General features: G+C 41.3%; 2 protein-coding genes across 6 annotated transcripts in view; one reads left to right on the top strand and one right to left on the bottom strand.

Annotated features, from left to right (window-relative positions):
* Nucleotides 1-14,255, bottom strand: part of LOC142655585 (glucose-1-phosphate thymidylyltransferase-like) — a 74,519-nt gene extending 60,264 nt beyond the window's left edge. For 3 of the 4 annotated variants that reach the window (XM_075829933.1, XM_075829934.1, XM_075829936.1), the window contains exon 1: nt 14,136-14,240. The gene's annotated coding sequence lies outside the window, so the exon portion shown is untranslated. Of the gene's footprint in view, nt 1-14,135 lie in introns of all 4 variants that reach the window. The other variant, XM_075829935.1, reaches the window with a different exon arrangement.
* The window catches only part of ANKAR (ankyrin and armadillo repeat containing), a 468,018-nt gene continuing 461,890 nt past the window's right edge, over nt 13,819-19,946 (top strand). For both annotated transcript variants that reach the window (XM_075829926.1, XM_075829927.1), the window contains exon 1: nt 13,819-14,376. The gene's annotated coding sequence lies outside the window, so the exon portion shown is untranslated. The remainder of the gene's footprint in view (nt 14,377-19,946) is intronic.

Below are 19,946 nucleotides of genomic sequence, written 5' to 3'. Positions count from 1 at the left end.
AACAAGTGAGGAAAAATAAAATATACAGAGGATCCAAAACAGGATTTAACTGTATAAGGGCCACATTAGTAAAGGGATTAATACCAAAGCAGTAACAGAGAATTTAATGCATACATACGGAGTAAAAAGTGCATGATATTAACCCCTTCCCGACATCCGCTGTCGGACAGGGCTTTCCGCAAAGCGCAATACCATTACGTCGCAGTGATAGTGCTGGCTGAGAGCTGAGTCCGCACCATCATGTTATGTTACAGCTGGCACCCTGACTTAACGGCCAGAATCGAAGCTAGCCTCCGATCCGGTCGATTAACCCCTAAGATGCTGCATTCAATAGAGATCGCAGCATGTGAGGGGTTTTTAGCCACAGGCACCCCAGCAACGTGATCGCTGGGTTGCCGATGGCTGAAATGGCAACCGGAGGCCTAATACTGGCCTCCCGGTCTGCCAGCAACGGAAGCATCCTATGCCCCGCTAGAAGGGGGGCCTAAAAGGCTTCCTGTACCATCGGAAAGATGGCGCCGGCTCAATCAAACAATTGGACTTTCAAGTACCCTAGTGGGACTAAAGAAAGGTGTAAAAAAAAGTGTAAAAAAACGAAAAATAAAAGTTGTAAAAAATAAAATTCACGTTTTTTCCCTTATCAGGTCATTTATTATTGAAAAAAATTAATAAATATATTCTACTGTATATTATAAATATTTGGTATCGCCGCGTCCATAACGACCTGAACTATTAAAATATTATGTTATTTGTCCCGCGCAGTGAACGCCGTAAAAAAACAATTAATAAATACTGCCAGAATTGCTGTTTTTTTGGTCACTTTGTCTTCCAAAAATTGAAATAAAAAGTGATCAAAAAGTCGCATCTATCCAAAAACGGTAACTATAAAAACTATAGCTCGTCTGGCAAAAAATAAGCCCTCATACAGCTCTGTAGACGAAAAAATTAAAAAGTTATGGCTCTTACAACATGGCGACAGAAAAAATACATTCTTTTTACAAAAGTAATTTTATTGTGCAAAAAGTTGTAAAACATAAAAAAGTGCTATAAATTTGGTATCGCCGTAATCGTATTGACCCGCAGAATAAAGTTAACATGTCATTTATTATGCATGGTGAACACTATATAAAAAAAACTAAAACAAAAAACAAAAAAAGGCAGAATTGCTGTTTTTTGGTCACCTTGCCTCCCAAAAATAAGTGATCTAAAAGTCACATGTATCCCAAAATGGTACCAATAATAACTACAGTTCATCCCATAAAAAAAACAGTCCTCATACCACTACGTCTATGGAAAAAATCAAATGAATTAAGGCTCCAATAATTCAGGAAATAAAAAATATGCAGTTGTGCCAGCCCAAGGGGAACATTTCTTCTGTTTCAAGAGGCGATTTATCAAAGCCCTAAAATTAGAGAACCAGGAAGGGGAAGGCCCAAACATATCTGCTGAAAGTGAGGGTGCCCATATTATACCAGGACAAAACTTTTCTAGTAAAAATCCCTAAACTGCAAAGGGCAAGAGTGTGGACCAAAAGGGGGATAAGAAAGGGCACCATTTATCAGTGCGACCCTGGCCTGTGCATAAAGGATTGCTGCACAGCGTAACACACATCTATGGATTATTTTATTGTTTACCCTATTATTATACCACCTGACTATGCCCCTGATGTACTCTGCCCAGCTCAGATGTACCCCCACATTATAAACTGTAATACTCAAACAAAACTACTACCAGGCAAAAGCCACGCTCCAAAAGCTAAATATGGGGTATTGCCGTACTCGGAAGAAATTGCTTTACAAATCTTGGGGTGCTTTTTTGAATTTTTTTTTAGCTAAAGCTATGTCTTATTGAAGAAAAAGGATTTTTTTATTTGCAGTGCTCAATTCTAATAAAATCTATGAAACATCTGTGGGGTCAAAATTCTCACTACACCCGTAGATTAATTCTTCAAGGGGCGTCGTTTCGTGAATGGAGTCACTGTACTAGTAACTTAGGGGCTTTGCAAAAGCGACATGGTGTCAAGCAAAATCTGTACCCCAAAAGCCAAATGGCGCTCCTTCTCTTCTGATCCTTGCCGTGTGCCCAAACAGTACTTTATGACCACATATGGGGTACTTACATACTTCAGAGATGTTGCTTTACAAATGTTGGTGTTCTGTTTTTCCTTTATTTGTTGAGAAAATAAAAAACTTTGAGCTGTAGCTACGTCTTATTGAAGAGAAGGGATTGTTTCTATTTTCACTGCCCATCTCTGATAAAATCTTTGAAACCCCTCTAGGGTCAAAATGCTCACTACACCCGTAGATGAATTCCTCAAGGGGTGTAGTTTCCTAAATGGAGTAACTTTTTGGGCGTTTTTTCTGTTTTGGTCCTTCAGGGGCTTTGCAAATGTGACCATTGCCTCTGCAAACCATTCCTGCTAAAGTTGAGCTCCAAAAGCCAAATGGCGCTCTTTCCCTTCTAAGCCCTGCTGTGTATCCAAACAGCTTTTTATGGCCACATGTGGGGTATTGTTTTACTCGGGAGAAATTGCTTTACAAATTTAGGCCGACTTTTTTTCCTTTATCCCTTGTGGAAATGAAAAAATGCAACATTTTAGTGGACAAAAATGTGTATATTCTTTTTCACGGCCTAATTCTACTAAATTCTGCAAAAAACCTGTGTGGTATAAATGCTTACTATACCCCTAGAAAAATTCCCTGAGGGGTGTATTTTCCCAAATGTGGTTTCCACTGTTTTGTTCCCTCCAGGGCGTTGCAATCGCGACATGGCACTTAAAACCAATCCTTGTGGAAATGAGAAAAAAATAGCTAAACCTACATTTTCTTTGAAAGAATGTAGATTTTCATTTTCACGGCCTAATTCCAATAATTTCTGCAAAAAACCTGTGGGGTCAAAATGCTCACTAGATAATTTCCTCAAGGGGTGCCGTTTCCAAAATGGGGTCACTTGTGGGGGGTTTCCACTGTTTTCTCCCTTCGGTGGCTTTGCAAATGCGAAATGGCTTCCACAAACCATTCCTGCTAAATTTGAGCTCCTAAAGCCAAATGGCGCTCTTTCCCTTCTAAGGCCGGCCGTGTGTCCAAACAGCCATTTAGGACCACATGCGGGGTATTGTTTTACTCTGGAGAAATTGCTTTACAAATGTTCTTTTTCTCCATTCGTCCTTGTGGAAATTAGAAAAAATTAGCTAAACTTACATTTTCTTTGAAGAAAGTAGATTTTAATTTTCACGTCCTACTTCCAATAATTTCTGTAAAAAACCTGTGGGGTCAAAATGCTCACTATACCCCTAGATAATTTCCTTGATGAGTCTAGTTTCCCAAATTGGGTCACTTTTGGGGATTTCCACTGTTTTGGCACCGCAAGAGCCCTTCAAACCTGACATGGTGCCTAAAATGGTGCCTAAAATATATATATATATTCTAATAAAAAGGAGGCCCAAAATCCACTAGGTGCTTCTTTGCTCCTGAGACCTGTGTTTCCGTCCATAAGCACACTAGGGCCACATGTGGGAAAATTCTAAAAACTGCAGAATTTGGGCAATAAATATTGAGTTGCATTTCTCTGGTAAAACTTTCTGTGTTAACGCAAAGTGTAGGTGAAATTTACAAATGTATTTTATTTTTACAGAAATTCCATTTTAATAAAAAAAATTCTGTAACAGAATGTTTTACCAAAGAAGCACAATTTAATATTTATTGCCCAGATTCTGCAGTTTTTAGAAATATCCTACATGTGGCCCTAGCACGCTACTGGTCTGAAACACAGGCCATAGAATCAAACAATCACAGAGTGGATTCACCTAGATATTTTAGGCACCATGTCAGGCTTGAAGAGGTCTTATGGAGCCAAAACAAAGGAAACCCCCCAAAAAAGAAACCATTTTTAAAACTACACCCCACAAGAAATTAATCTAGGTGTGTAGTGAGCGTTTTGACCCCACAGGTGTTTCATAGAATTTATTAGAATTGGGCAGCGATTCCGCCGCAAAAAACGTAACATCTGCTATTCCGCTATTTTCCTCCCCATTGAATTTAATGGGGAAATCCTGCAACAAGTAAGCAGTGTTTACGCAAATAGAAATGACATGCTGCAGTTTAAAAAACTGCACCGCATGTAAATTTCGGAGCGTTTTTTCAGCTCAGCATTTACACAGCATGTGGATGTGATTTGTTCTAATCCCATCCACATTGCTGCTACTGTATTATGCTTCAGATTTTCCGCAACTAAATCAGTTGTGGAAAATCCGTGGTATTTATGCTACGTGTGGACGGATCGCTGGAAAAAACTGTAGTATGAAAAAAATTAACTGCACTAAAATTAAGCTACAACTATGTTGCTGCGCTATAAAAAATTTAGTGAACGAACTTCAGTTAAAAAAAACTGAGTAAGGCCTCATGCACACGACCGTATTTTTTCCCACCCGTAAATACTGGCGTAAATACGGGTCCGGTGTCACACGTATTCCACCCGTTTTGCACCAGTATTTACGAACCCGTGCTCGTAAATATGGGTCCGGTGTCACACGTATTCCACCCGTATTTACGAGCACGTTTTTGGCGGCAAAATAGCACTGCACTAATCGGCAGCCCCTTCTCTCTATCAGTGCAGGATAGAGAGAAGGGACAGCCTTTTCTGTAATAAAAGTTAAAGAAATTCATACTTACCCGGCCGTTGTCTTGGTGACGCGTCCCTCTCTTCACATCCAGCCCGACATCCCTGGATGACGCGGCAGTCCATGTGACCGCTGCAGCCTGTGATTGACCTGTGATTGGCTGCAGCGATCACATGGCCTGAAACGTCATCCAGGACGTCGGGCCGGATGTCGAGAGGGACGCGTCACCAAGGCAACGGGCGGGAGACCGGACTGGAGGAAGCAGGAAGTTGCCGGTAAGTATGAACGTCTTTTATTTTTTACAGGTTTATACTGATCGGTAGTCACTGTCCAGGGTGCTGAAAGAGTTACTGCCGATCAGTTAACTCTTTCAGCTCCCTGGACAGTGACTATTTACTGACGTCGCTTAGCAACGCTGCCGTAATGACGGGTGCACACATGTAGCCACCCGTTATTACGAGAGCTCCATAGACTTCTATGGACTGTCCGTGCCGTTATTACGGCCAGAAATAGGACATGTTCTATCTTTTTTAACGGAACGGGCACCTTCCCGTGAGAAAACGGGAAGGCACCCGTCGCCAATAGAAGTCTATGAGCCCGTTATTACGGGTCGTGATTACGACCCGTAATAACGGGAGTTTTTACGGTCGTGTGCATGAGGCCTCAGGCCCCATGCACACGACCGTAAAAACTCCCATAATTACAGGCCGTAATTACGTGCCCATAGACTTCTATTGGCCACGGGTACCTCCCCGTATGCTTACGGGAAGGTGCCCGTGCCGTTGAAAAAGAACATGTCCTATTTCAGGCACGGGCAGTGACTACGTGTTTGCACCCGTAATTACGGGAGCGTTGCTATGCGACGTCAGTAAATAGTCACTGTCCAGGGTGCTGAAAGAGTTAAACGATCGGCAGGCCTCATGCACACGACCATATTTTTGTCCACCCCCGTAAATACTGGCGTAAATACGGGGCCTTGGTCACACGTATTCGACCCGTATTGCACCAGTATTTATGGACCCGTGCCCATAAATACGGATCCAGTGTCACCCGTATTCCACCCGTATTTACGGGCACGTTTTTGGCTGCAAAATTAAACTGCACTAATCGGCAGCCCTTCTCTCTATCAACGCAGGATAGAGAGAAGGGACAGCCCTTTCAGTAATAAAAGTAAAAGAAATTCATACTTACCCAGCTGTTGTATTGGTGACGCGTCCCACTCTTGACATCCAGTCCGACCTCCCTGGATGACGCGGCAGTCCTTGTGACCACTGCAGCCAGTGATTGGCCTGTGATTGGCTGCAGCGGTCACATGGGCTGTAACGTCATCCCAGGAGGCCGGACTGGAGGAAGAAGCAGGTAGTTCTGGGTAAGTATGAACGTCTTTTTTTTTTTACAGCTTTATCTATATTGTGATTGGAAGTCACTGTCCAGGTTGCTGAAACAGTTACTGCTGATCGTTTAACTCTTTCAGCACCCTGGAAAGTGACTATTTACTGACGTCGCCTAGCAACGCTCCCGTAATTACGGGTGCACACACGTAGTCACCCGTAAATACGGGAGCCCCATAGACTTCTATGGGCTGCCCGTGCCGTAACTACGGCCTGAAATAGGACATGTTCTATGTTTTTCAACGGCACGGGCACCTTCCCGTAAGCATACAGGGAGGTACCCGTGGCCAATAGAAGTCTATGGGCCCGTAATTACGGGAGTTTTTATGGTCGTGTGCATGGGGCCTTAGTCTGTAATACTAGGTATGAATCTATCACATGATCTTAAGGTGTCTTTGCAAAACGCATATTCCTTTGTATGGGAAGTTGACTCTATTCCATACTTGGGTATACAGCTGACTTATCCTACTTCCCTTTTCCATAAATATAATTACCTTCCACTATTACAACAGGTTGAGAAAGAATTAGCTACTTATTTAAAATACGAGGCGTCCTGGGTGGGAAGGATCTCTGCTATTAAAATGATGGTGTTACCTAAAATATTATATGTGTTTCGAAATTTGCCTATCTACCTGTCCAGAACCTATCTTAAAAAACGTCAAAGTATACTTAATAGGTATGTCTGGAAAAATTCTCGACCTCGAATTTCAGCAGAAGTTCTATATAGACCCATTAATAAAGGGGGTTTGGGCCTTCCACAGATGTCTCACTACTATTATGCTGCAATCTTAGATCAGGTTCGGTTTTGGCATATCAAACATCCTACAAAATATTGGATGTGTATGGAAAAAGGGCTGCAGGCTAATATTCCAGTTGATGCCCAATTGTGGTTACTTTCTACAGGGGGTAAATTGCCTAGGTCACAATTCTTAACATTAGATGCGGGATTCCGGGTGTGGAAAAAATTTTGTGAGAAGGATCCTATTTTCCCGTTGAGATATCCTGATATTCCTCTTCGCCTTATTCCCTTTCTAATTCCTGATTTAGTGATCCAAAACTGGATGGATGCGGGTATTGAAACTATTTCTGATCTCATGGAAAATAATCAATTGATGACGTTTGCTGATATACAGTGACGGAAATAAGTATTTGATCCCTTGCTGATTTTGTAAGTTTGCCCACTGTCAAAGACATGAAGAGTCTAGAATTTTTAGGCTAGGTTAATTTTACCACTGAGAGATAGATTATATTTAAAAAAAAACAGAAAATCACATAATCAAAATTATATATATTTATCTGCATTGTGCACAGAGAAATAAGTATTTGATCCCCTTGGCAAAGAAGACTTAATACTTGGTGGCAAAACCCTTGTTGGCAAGCACAGCAGTCAGACGTATTTTGTAGTTGATGATGAGGTTTGCACACGTTAGATGGAATTTTGGCCCACTCCTCTTTGCAGATCATCTGTAAATCATTAAGATTTCGAGGCTGTCGCTTGGCAACTCGGATCTTCAGCTCCGTCCATAAGTTTTCAATGGGATTAAGGTCTGGAGACTGGCTAGGCCACTCCATAACCTTAATGTGCTTCTTTTTGAGCCACTCCTTTGTTGCCTTGGCTGTATGTTTCGGGTCATTGTCGAGCTGGAAGACCGAGCCACGAGCCATTTTTAATGTCCTGGTCGAGGGAAGGAGGTTGTCACTCAGGATTTGACGGTACATGGCTCCATCCATTCTCCCATTGATGCGGTGAAGTAGTCCTGTGCCCTTAGCAGAGAAACACCCCCAAAACATAATGTTTCCACCTCCATGCTTGACAGTGGGGACGGTGTTCTTTGGGTCATAGGCACCGTCTATGCCTCAATACACAGCTCCACGAATCTATACAGGTAACAATACCTCCTTATAATCATATATCTTTCCTCCCGTTTTCTGCACTTTGTCCACACCACCGGTATCTTATGGTATGGTCATGAGGGGTATTTTGACAGTACCCCTCCATCGACTAAAACGTACTGTTTATCTATTTACTATTAGTCTATGTACTCCTTCAGTGAATGTTATTTATAGACAATATCAGTAAAAGGCAAGCATGTAGTTTAATATATTTCTGCCACTGCCAATATCTCCGCAAGTTTACGGTTTTTCTAATGTATACATATCCTTTGTTCGCTTGAGGTAACTTGCATGTTTATATTTCTCTTTATTTATTTATTTTTTTTTCAATTTAAATTTAGTTCCATCTTGTATGTCCTTGTATGTACTAGATGTTCTTCATACATTTAGCAAATTTTGTCTTCTTGTATAAATCTGTTTACTTTTTTGTATATTTGTATGCAACAATACTTATACTCTGTATTTTTTTCTTTTATATACTAGTGTAAGCGATTATGATAAAGGCCTTATTTGTCCGAAACGTCAAAACAATAAAAATCGCCAATACAAAAATTACCAATATCTTGAGAAGATTTATTTCAGTGAAGATAAAACTGATGAAAACAAAATAATAAAACGAATCTTACTTGTTTATACACTTGAGTGCTTGGGTTATTTTCTTGATGAGTACTCATCAGTGGCAGCCATCAGTGGTAAAAAAATGTACGCAAATTTTATCTACCCACACCAATTCACTGTGTACATTCTGCGGCCGCTGAGCACTGATAAGTGACCGCCATCACTGATCGGCATCTCTGCTCAATTTTTGGCGAAAGTTGTTTTTTTTTGGCCTTCTTTTTTACTACACCGTCTTTCTGTGTGTGCCCTGCGGCCACTGAGTGTTGAGTCTATAATTGGCTTCAGTGGTAATTTGTTGACGCAGGTTTTTTAGGGCCTCTTTGTTTTTTATATAAAACTGTAAAAAAATATATAGTTAGGTTTAGCTAGTACCTGCATAGGTAGGGCGTTAGGGTAGCAGACGTGTACTGACATCCATTTTGTAAAAAAAGTATATAGCAGAAGTTTTAGCTATATCTTTTTTTCTACAGTTTTAGTGTCAATTGACAGCATTATAGTTAGCATCAGTTAGTGACGGACGTTCAGCTTCCTTTTTTTTCTTTTTTATAATAAAAGTTTTTATTGAACCAATACGCTTTACAACATATGGAGTACATCAGGATATATGTAAGTTGTGCGTAGTACATCAGGGTATATGTAATATGCGCGGAGTACATCAGGATATATGTAAGCTGGGCGGAGTACATCAGGGTATATGTAAGCTGGGCGGAGTACATCAGGGTATATGTAATATGTGCGGGTACATCAGGCTATATGTAAGCTGTGCGGAGAGCATCAGGCTATATGTAAGCTGTGCGGAGTGCATCAGGATATATGTAAATTGTGCGTAGTACATCAGGGTATATGTAAATTGTGAGTACATCAGGGTATATGTAAGCTGTGCGGAGTACATCAGGGTATATGTAAGCTGGGCGGAGTACATCAGGGTATATGTAAGCGGTGTGGAGTACATCAGGCTATATGTAAGCTGGGCGGAGTACATCAGGGTATATGTAAGCTGGGCGGAGTACATCAGGGTATATGTAAACTGGGCGGAGTACATCAGGGTATATGTAAGCTGGGCGGAGTACATCAGGGCATATGTAAGCTGGGCGGAGTACATCAGGTCATAATAGGATGATGTAATAATGGGGTGAATGAATAATCCATGGATTGGTGTGGTGCGCTTTGAACCAATCCTTTAAAGAGGCTCTGTCACCACATTATAAGTGTCCTGTCTCCTACATAAGGAGATGGGCGCTGTAATGTAGGTGACAGTAATGCTTTTTATTTAAAAAAACGATCTATTTTCACCACGTTAGGAGCGATTTAAGTTTATGCTAATGAGCTTTCTTAATGCCCAAGTGGGCGTATTTTTACTTTCGACCAAGTGGGCGTTGTACAGAGGAGTGCATGACGCTGACCAATCGGCATCATGCACTCCTCTCCATTCATTTACACTGCACTAGCGATATAGATATATCGCTATGTGCAGCCTCATACACAAACCCTAACATTACTACAGTGTCCTGATAATGAATACACATGAAATCCAGCCTGGACGTCATGTGTACTCAGAATCCTGACACATCTGACTCTTTTTTGTGAGATTCCAGTAACGGATACGAAATCTCGCGAGATCACGGAGCTAAACGAGATTTGATTTCACTTGCCGGAATCTCACAAAAAAAAGAGTCAGAAGTGTCAGGATTCTGAGTACACATGACGTCGAGGCTGGATTTCATGTGTATTCATTATCAGGACACTGTAGTAATGTTAGGGTTTGTGTATGAGGCTGCACATAGCGATATATCTATATCGCTAGTGCAGTGTAAATGAATGGAGAGGAGTGCATGATGCCGATTGGTCAGCGTCATGCACTCCTCTGTACAACGCCCACTTGGTCGAAAGTAAAAGTACGCCCACTTGGGCATTAAGAAAGCTTATTAGCATAAACTTAAATCGCTCCTAACTTTGTGAAAAAAGATCGTTTTTTTAAATAAAAAGCATTACTGTCACCTACATTACAGCGCCCATCTCCTTATATAGGAGATAGGGCACTTATAATGTGGTGACAGAGTCTCTTTAATCAAAAGAAATAGCGCAGACCCTAGTAGCTGGCAGGGATAAATTATATATGAAAGCAAATTGGTGTGCAAGAGCACTGTTGATCCCAATTTCCCAGCTGCTATTGAGTTGTAAGTTTATTAAAACGTAACTTTTATTATTGTAATTTAGAAATGAAACGCAGCAGAGAGAAGGACGTACAACATAGAAGTGAGTTAAAATGGTTCCAAATCGGTTGGCGTAATATTAGAGATCCAATGTGTATTAGGGTCTCATATGATTAGAGTGGCAGGCGCGGTCAGCAGCTGCAGACTGCTGGAGAGCCTCTTTGTCACACACAATACGGTACAGTAGCTTGTGCCGACTAGGATTATTAAAAGAGCGCTAGCCCCCCCGACATGTTTCCTCAGGGGATAAATTCGGGGCTAAGCACGTGGTTCTTTTCTGTTTTCTTTCATTTATTTTCCTACTGTAGCGCGCATCACCCAGAAGTGCTTCCATGTGCCGAGCGCGATTTGCACGCACCCATTGACTTCAATGGGTGCGTGCTGCGCGAAACACGGCCAAATATAGGACATGTCGTGAGTTTTACACAGCGGACATACGATGTGAAAATTCACTGACAGTCTGAACGGCCCCATTCATTAACATAGGTCCGTGCGACACGTGTGAAAATCATGCGCGTAGCACGGACATATAACACGTTCGTGTGAATAAGGCCTAAGTGAAAGAAAGCAGTTTTTATTTTATTTTAGAACAGAGTAAACATCTTAAATGACGCTATAAGGCCTTATTCACATGAACGTGTGCGTTTTGCGCGCGCCAAAAACGCGGAGTTTTTTGCGCGTTGCAGTTCCGTGTGTCATCCGTGTGTCATGGTGCATGTCTGTGATTTTCACGCATATGACATCCTTATGACACGCGGTTTTGCTGTTTAGAAAAAGAAATTAAGGAAGTGCTTTTATTTTTTCCTTAATTTCCTTATCTACTGTCGCACGAATCACGCGCGACACATGGAAGTGCTTCCGTGTGCTGCGCGTGATTTTCACGTACCCATTGACTTAAATGGGTGCGTGATGCGTGAAAAATGGCCAAGTATAGGACATGTCGTGAGTTTTACGCAGCGGACACGCACTGCGTGAAAATCACGGACTGTCTGCACGGCCCCATAGACTAATATAGGTCCGTGCGAGGCACGTGATTTTCACGCGCGTATCACGGACGTGAAACACGTTCGTGCGAATAAGGCCTGAGGGCTTATTCAGACGAACGTGATATACGTACGTGCAACGCGCGTGATTTTCACGCGCCTCGCACGGACCTATATTAGTCTATGGGGCCGTGCAGACAGTCCGTGATTTTTACGCAGCGCGTGTCCGCTGCGTAAAACTCACGACATGTCCGTTCTTTGTGCGTATTTTGTGCATCACGCACCCATTGAAGTCAATGGGTGCGTGAAAATCATGCGCACCACACGGAAGCACTTCCGTGGGACGTGCGTGATTCGCGCAACCTCAGTGAAAAGTATGAATGTAAACAGAAAAGCACCACGTGCTTTTCTGTTTACAAACATACAAACGGAGTGTCATAATGATGGCGGCTGCGCGAAAAAAAGCACGCAGCCGCGCACCATATGATCATGACATACGAAGCTGTGAAGTGCCTTTTGCGCACGCAAAACACTGCGTTTTTTGCGTGCGCAAAACGCAGACGCTCATGTGAATCCGGGTTAACTCTGTTATTACGTTCACGACGGTACCAAATATTCTTATATTTTATGTATTGAGACTTATTTTAATGTTTATTGTAAAAAATGTGTGTATTTTTTTCTATTTAACATGACTTCATTTATTTTTTAACTTTTTTTATTTTTAAACTTTATTGTACTGGCATATTCTCAGTTTTTATGCAGCGTATCCGTGCCGTGGGTACCCGGCCTTAGGCTACATTCAGACCAGCGTGTCTGATTTGGGGGCATTAAAAAAGCAGCATTTTTTTAACATTTCATGTCCGTGTGCCATCAGTGAGCTTTGCGTGTGGCATGTGTTTTTCACGTCCATGCAAGCACTTCCTTTTCTGAAAAAATGTCTCTGCATTTCTTTGTAACTGATGCGTGAAACACGGACAGCACGCGGATGTCATCCATGTGCTGTCCATGGTTTTCACGCACCCATAGACTTCAATGGACAACTAGGTGAAAATGCGCCAACATAGGACATGCAGTGAGTTTCATGCAACGGACACTCGCTGCATGCATGTGTGAATAGCCCCATTGAAATGAACGGGTCCGTGTGCTGCGAGATATTTCAACGCACGGCATCAGAACGAGAAACGCACTTGTCTGAATGAGCCCTTTGGGTGAAAACACTTGGAGCGTGCGGCTGCACGGTCGAAACCTCTCCCACATGTCATGCGAATAGCTGCAATTATACCGGCAAAATTGTGGGGCCATTTACCACCACATGTGGGCCTGGTTTCGGCAATAGCTCCATGTATTCTCACCCTTAGGGCTTATTCAGATGAACGTATAATACGTCCGTGCAACGCACGTGATTTTCACGCGCCTCGCACGGACCTATGTTAGTCTATGGGGCCGTTCAGACAGTCCGTGAATTTCACGCAGCGTGAGTCCACTGCGTGAAACTCACGACATGTCCGATATTTGTGCATTTTTCGGGCATCACGCACCCATTGAAGTCAATGGATGCGTGAAAATCATGCGCAACACATAAAAGCACTTCCGTGGGACGCGCGTGATTCGCGCAACAGCAGTAAAAACTATGAATGAAAACAGAAAAGCAACACGTGCTTTTCTGTTTACAAACATACAACAGTGTCATAATGATGGCGGCTGTGCGAAAATCACACAGCCACGCATCATACGCTGCTGACACACGGAGCTGTTATGGAGCTTTTGCGCGCGCAAGACGCACAAGCTCGTGTGAATCCAGCCTTAAGGGTATGTCTTTTCTAAAACAAAGTCGTTATCTCCTGGGCGATCCACATCGGACTATACACTGCAGAGACTGCTGCAAGAGAAATGTAATGTTGTATTTTAAAGGAGTTTTTTGCCTGGGAGTTCAGACATATTAAATTAGGCCCAGTAACCTGCATATAGAAAAAGAAGAAACTTCGCCAAACTCGCAGCTTTATGTAGACTACATGGCCGCAGTGATGTCATCCACAGTGACGTCACATTCACACCACATGATAAACTTGTGTCTATGGGGACCCTCACTGATGCTATGAAGGGGCTTCTGGAATTCTTATTCACTGCAGTGGAGGGTGACCATACAAACGCCGGATCCCCTCCAATCGCACATATAATATATAGACATATCTGACTGACATATCACTGCCAGAAAGCGACATGTGAGCGACTGCTCTCCTGTCCCCTCACTCCCTGCATGTCCAGCAAAAGCGGACTGACTGCCAAGTGAGGAATCTCCAAAGTGCCACCATAGCTATAGCATAGAGTAGGCAAAACACAGAGTGAGCGCTGTGAGAACCTACAGAATATGATTATGTAGACATTGTGTGCGCCTATATAAATCACAACAGAGGATCACCTGATGACGTTTCACTGTCAAGAATGCGGAGAACGTCCAGGAGACGGCCCTTATCACGTACAGGTCTATGGAGGGGAGGATTCTGGGAAATGTAGTATCTGGGGACCGGGCATTGTATTGCGTGCGCATGACGGAAGTGACGTTTATCGAGACGCTTTGATTTCGTTACCTAGCAACGGGGTACCTGGAATAAGAAAAAACATGAAATTAGAGATCACCGGGACCCGAGAAATCGGAACAAGTGAGATTACTTTTCACTTTCTCTCTTGTTGTATCTGTTACGTTATTTTTTCCATCCCTCCTCCCATGCTAATGTTCCTAATAAAACTTCCAGTAACCAGTGGGAAGCAATAGGTGAAGTTAGGAAATATTTTTTTATAGTACAAGATTCAAATGAAATAACTACTTTAAAGTTACACCTGAAAGGAGAAATATATACATTTCCTGAGTTTTTAACCCCTTAATGACCAGCCTATTTTTTACGTTTTTCAATCGTCGCATTCCAAGAGCTATAACGTTTTTATTTTTGCGTCGACATAGCTGTATAAGGTCTTGTTTTTTGCGGGACAAGTTGTATTTTTTAATAGCACCATTTTGAGGTACATATTATTTATTGATTAACTTTTATTAACTTTTTTTTGGGGGGGAATAGAAAAAAATCTGAAATTTTGCCACTCTTTTTTGCGTCCTAAATCTACGCCGTTTACCGTGTGATATAAATAACACAACCACTTTATTCAGCGGGTTGTTACGATTGCAACGATACCAAATGTGTATAGTTTTTGTATGTTTTACTACTTTTACACAGTAAAAACGCTTTATTTTCTAAATTATTTGTTTTTGTGTCTCCATATTTGAAGAGCCGTAACGTTTTTATTTTTTCGCCGATGCGGTTGTATGAGGGCTTTTTTTTTGCGGGACGACTTGTAGTTTTTATTGGTACCATTTTGGAGTAGATGCGACTTTTTGATCACTTTTTAATCAAATTTTTTTAAAGTCAGGATTCACAGAAAACAGCAATTTTTCTGTCGTTTTTGATTCAATTTTTTACAGCGTTCACCGTGCGGGTCAAATAATGTAATATATTTATAGTCGTGGTCGTTACGGACGCGGCGATACCAAATATATGTAACTTTTTTACTTTATTTTGGTTTTTTAATAGTAAAGCAGTTTGTAAGGGGAAAAAGTGGGTTTTTCGTTTTTTTTTCACATTTTTTTTTAATTAACTTTATTAAACTTTTTTTTTCACTTTTTTACTAGTCCCACTAGGGGACTATAATATGCGATTCTGCGATCGCTATTATAATACACTGCAATACTTCTGTATTGCAGTATATTATGCCTGTCCGTTTAAAACGGACAGGCATCTGCTAGGTCATGCCTCTAGCAGGCATTCGCTCCAGTGTCGGTGGGGGAGAGAGGGAGCTCCCTCCCTCTCTCCAAAACCACTCAGATGCGGTGCTCGCTATTGAGCACCGCATCTGAGGGGTTAAACGGATTAGATCGATACTAATATCGATCTCACCCGGCAGAGCAGAGCTCCCTGCTCTGTTTACTTATTCCGATGCCGCGACGTAAAAAGTCTATGGCATCGGAATAAGGCCCGTAGAAACACGATGGGCCGGTCACTAACGGGTTAATATAGTTTGCTGTATTTCCTTCATGTGTTTGTGTACAATGATGCACAACCGGCAAAAGATGGATCGTCCAACAAGAAACTTTTATTTTTAACTACATAAATGCGATTTCATTTCAATTCCTGAATATTTTCAGCATAACTCGTATCCGTGCTCATGAACATTCTCAGGAAGCGAAGATGATTTTTAACCCCTTCCCTCTTTAGCCACTTTTGACCTTCCTGACAGAGCCTCATTTTTCAAATCTGACATGTGTCACTTTATGTGGTAATAACTACGGAATGCTTTCATCTATCCAAGCGATTCTGAGATTGTTTTCTCGTGACACATTGCACTTTAAGTTACTGGCAAAATTTGCTCAATATGTTCAGTATTTAATTGTGAAAAACACCAAAATTTAGCGAAAAATTGCAAAAATTAGCATTTTTCTCAATTTAAATGTATCTGCTTGTAAGACAGGCAGTTATAACACACAAAATTGTTGCTAATTAACATCCCCCATATGTCTACTTTATGTTTGCATAGTTTTTTGAACATCCTTTTATTTTTCTATGACGTCACAAGCCTTAGAACTTTAGCAGCAATTTCTCACATTTTCAAGAAAATTTCAAAAGGCTATTTTTACAGGGGCCAGTTCAGTTGTGAAGTTGCTTTGAGGGCCTTATATATTAGAAACCCCAAAAAAGTCACCCCATTTTAAAAACTTCACCCCTCAAAGTATTCAAAACAGCATTTAGAAAATGTCTTAACCCTTTACACATTTCACAGGAATTAAACTAAAGTAGAGGTGAAATTTACAAATTTCATATTTTTTTGCAGAAATACATTTTTAATACAATTTTTTTTATAACACAGAAGGTTTTACCAGAGAAATGCAACTCAATATTTGTTGCCCAGTTTCTGCAGTTTTAGGAAATATCCCACATGTAGCTCTAGCGTGCTAATGGACTGAAGCACCGGCATCCGAAGCAAAGGAGCACCTAGTGGATTTTGGGGCCTTATTATTGTTAGAATATATTTTAGGCACCATGTCAGGTTTGAAGGGCTCTTGCGGTGCCAAAACAGTGAAAATCCCCCAAAAGTGACCCTATCTGGGAAACTACACACCTCAAGGAAATTATCTAGGGGTACAGTGAGCGTTTTGACCCCACAGGTTTTTTACAGAAATTATTGAAGTAGGCCGTGAAAATTAAAATTAAAATTTTTTCAAAGAAAATGTAGGTTTAGCTAATTTTTTATCATTTCCACAAGGACTGAAGGAGAAAAAGCACTGCAGAATTTGTAAAGCAATTTCTCCCGAGTAAAACAATACCCCACATGTGGTAATAAACGGTTGTTTGGAGACACGGCGTGGCTGAGAAGGGAAAGAGCACCATTTGGCTTTTGGAGTTCACATTTAGCAGGAATGGTTTGCGGAGGCCATGTCACATTTACAAAGCCCCTGAGGGGACAAAACAGTGGAAACCCCCCACAAGTGACCCCATTTTGGAAACTACACCCATTGAGGAAATTATCTAGGGGTATAGTGAGTGTTTTGACCCCACAGGTTCTTTGCATAAATTATTGGAAGTAGGCCCTGAAAATGACAATCTAAATTTTTTCAAAGAAAATGTAGGTTTAGCTAATTTTTTCTCATTTCCACAAGGACTGAAGGAGAAAAAGCACCGTAAAATTTGTAAAGCTATTTCTGCCGAGTAAAACAATACCCCACATGTGGTAATAACTGGCTGTTTGAACACACGGCGAGGCTTAGAAGGGAAAGAGCGCCATTTGGCTTTTGGAGATCACATTTAGCAGGAATGATTTGCGGAGGCCATGTCACATTTGCAAAGCCCCTGAGGGGACAAAACAATGAAAACGCCCAAAAAGTGACTCCATTTAGGAAACTACACCTCTTGAGGAATACATCTAGGGGTGTAGTGAGCGTTTTGACCCCACAGATGTTTCATAGAACTTATTAGAATTGGGCAGTGAAAATAAAAACAATCCTTTTTCTTCAATAAGACGTAGCTGTAGCGCAAATTTTTTCATTTTCTCAACAAATAAAGGAAAAAAGGAAACCAACATTTGTAAAGCAATTTCTCCCGAGTACGGCAATACCCCATATGTGGTCATAAACTGCTGTTTGGGCAAACGGCAGGGCTCAGAAGGGAAGGACCGCCATTTGGAGTGCAGATGTTGCTGGATTGGTTTCTGGGCGCCTGTGGGCCCAAAACAGTGGAAACCCCCCAGAAGTGACCCCATTTTGGAAACTACACCCCTCAATGCATTTACCAAGGGGTGTAGTAAGCATTTTAACCCTGCAGGTGTTTTGTAGAAATTAGTGTGCACTCGATGTTGCAGAGTGAAAATGGGATTTTTTTCCATAGATATGCCAATATGTGGTGCACGGCTTGTGCCACCATAACAAGACAGCTCTCTAATTATTATGCGGTGTTTCCCGGTTTTAGAAACACCCTACGTGTGGCCCTAGTCTTTTGCCTGGACATATGACAGGGCTCAGGAGTGAAGAGTACCATGCGGAGTGGAGGCCTAATTTGGCGATTTACAAAGTATTGGTTCACAACTGCAGAGGCTCAGAAACCCCTGAGAAGTGACCCCATTATGGAAACTGCACCCCTCAAGGCATTTATTAAGGGGTGTAGTGAGCATTTTCACCCCACAGGTCTTTTCCATAAATGAATGCACTGCGGATGGTGCAAATTAAAAATTTATATTTTTCCCTAGATATGCCATTCAGTGGCAAATATGTCATGCCAAGCTTATGACGCTGGAGACACACACCCCAAAAATTGTTAAAAGGGTTCTCCCGGGTATGACGATGCCATATATGTTGAAGGAAACTGCTGTTTGGGCACGCTGTAGGGTTCAGAGCCGAGGGAGCACCATTTGGCTTTTGGAGAGCGGATTTTGCTTGGTACTATATTTGTTTGAGTATTGCTGGTGTTTCCATTTATAATGTGGGGGTACATGTAAGCGGGCGGAGTATATAAGGGCCATAGTCAGGTGGTATAATAATGGGGTAAAAAAAATAAATAAAATAATCCATAGATGTGTGTTACGCTGTGAAGCAATCCTTTCTGCACAGGCCAGTGTCGCACTGATAAATAGTGTCATTTCTTATCCCCCTTTTGGTCCACACTCCGCACCTTTGTAGTTTGGGGAATTTTGCTTGGAAAGTGTTGTCCTGGTATAATACGGGCACCGTCGCTTCCAGCGGATATGTTTGGGCACTCCCCTTCCTGGTTCCCTAATTTTAGGTTCTTGATAAATCGCCTCTTGAAACAGAAGAAATGTTCCCCTCGGGCACAATTGCATATTTTTTTATTTCCTGACTTATTGGAGCCATAACTAATTTTATTTTTCATAGACGTAGTGGTATGAGGGCTGGTTTGTTGCGGGACGAGCTGTAGTTATTATTGGTACCATTTTGGGGTTCATGCGACTTTATGATCATCTTTTATCCTATTTTTTGGGATGCCAGGTAAACAAAAAAACGCAATTCTGGCACAGCTTTTTTCGTTTTTTTTATACAGCGTTCACCATGCGTTATAAATTACATGTTAACTTTATTCTGCGGGTCAGTACGATTCCGGCGATACCTAATTTATAGGACTTTTTTATGTTTTACAACTTTTTGCACAATAAAATTACTTTTGTAAAAAGAATGTATTTTTTCTGTCGCCAAGTTGTGAGAACCATAACTTTTTAATTTTTTTGTCGACGGAGGTGTATGAGGGCTTGTTTTTTTGCGGGACGAGCTATAGTTTTTATAGGTACCATTTTTGGATACGTGCGACTTTTTGATCACTTTTTATTCTAATATTTGTAGGGCAAAGTGACCAAAAAACAGAAACTCTGGTAAAGTTTTTTAAGTTTGTTTTTTTACGCTGTTCACCGCGTGCAATAAATAATATAATATTTTGATACCTCAGGTCGTTACGGTCGTGGCGATACCAAATACATATGGTTTATTATTATTTTTCAATAATAAAGGACTTGATAAGAGTAAAAGGGGGATTGTGTTTTATTTGATTACTTGAAACTTTTATTGTTTTCAAACTTTTATTTTTTGCACTTTTTTTTACACTTTTTTATACTTTTTTTACACTTTTTCTCAAGTCCCACTAGGGGACTTGAAGGTCCAACGGTCCGATTATTTTTTTTTCTAATA

This window comes from Rhinoderma darwinii, chromosome 6 (genome assembly GCF_050947455.1).
Source record: "Rhinoderma darwinii isolate aRhiDar2 chromosome 6, aRhiDar2.hap1, whole genome shotgun sequence".
Classification (NCBI taxonomy): domain Eukaryota; kingdom Metazoa; phylum Chordata; class Amphibia; order Anura; family Rhinodermatidae; genus Rhinoderma; species Rhinoderma darwinii.
Note: the sequence above shows the minus strand (reverse complement) of the source record. Positions and strands in the feature narration are given on the sequence as shown.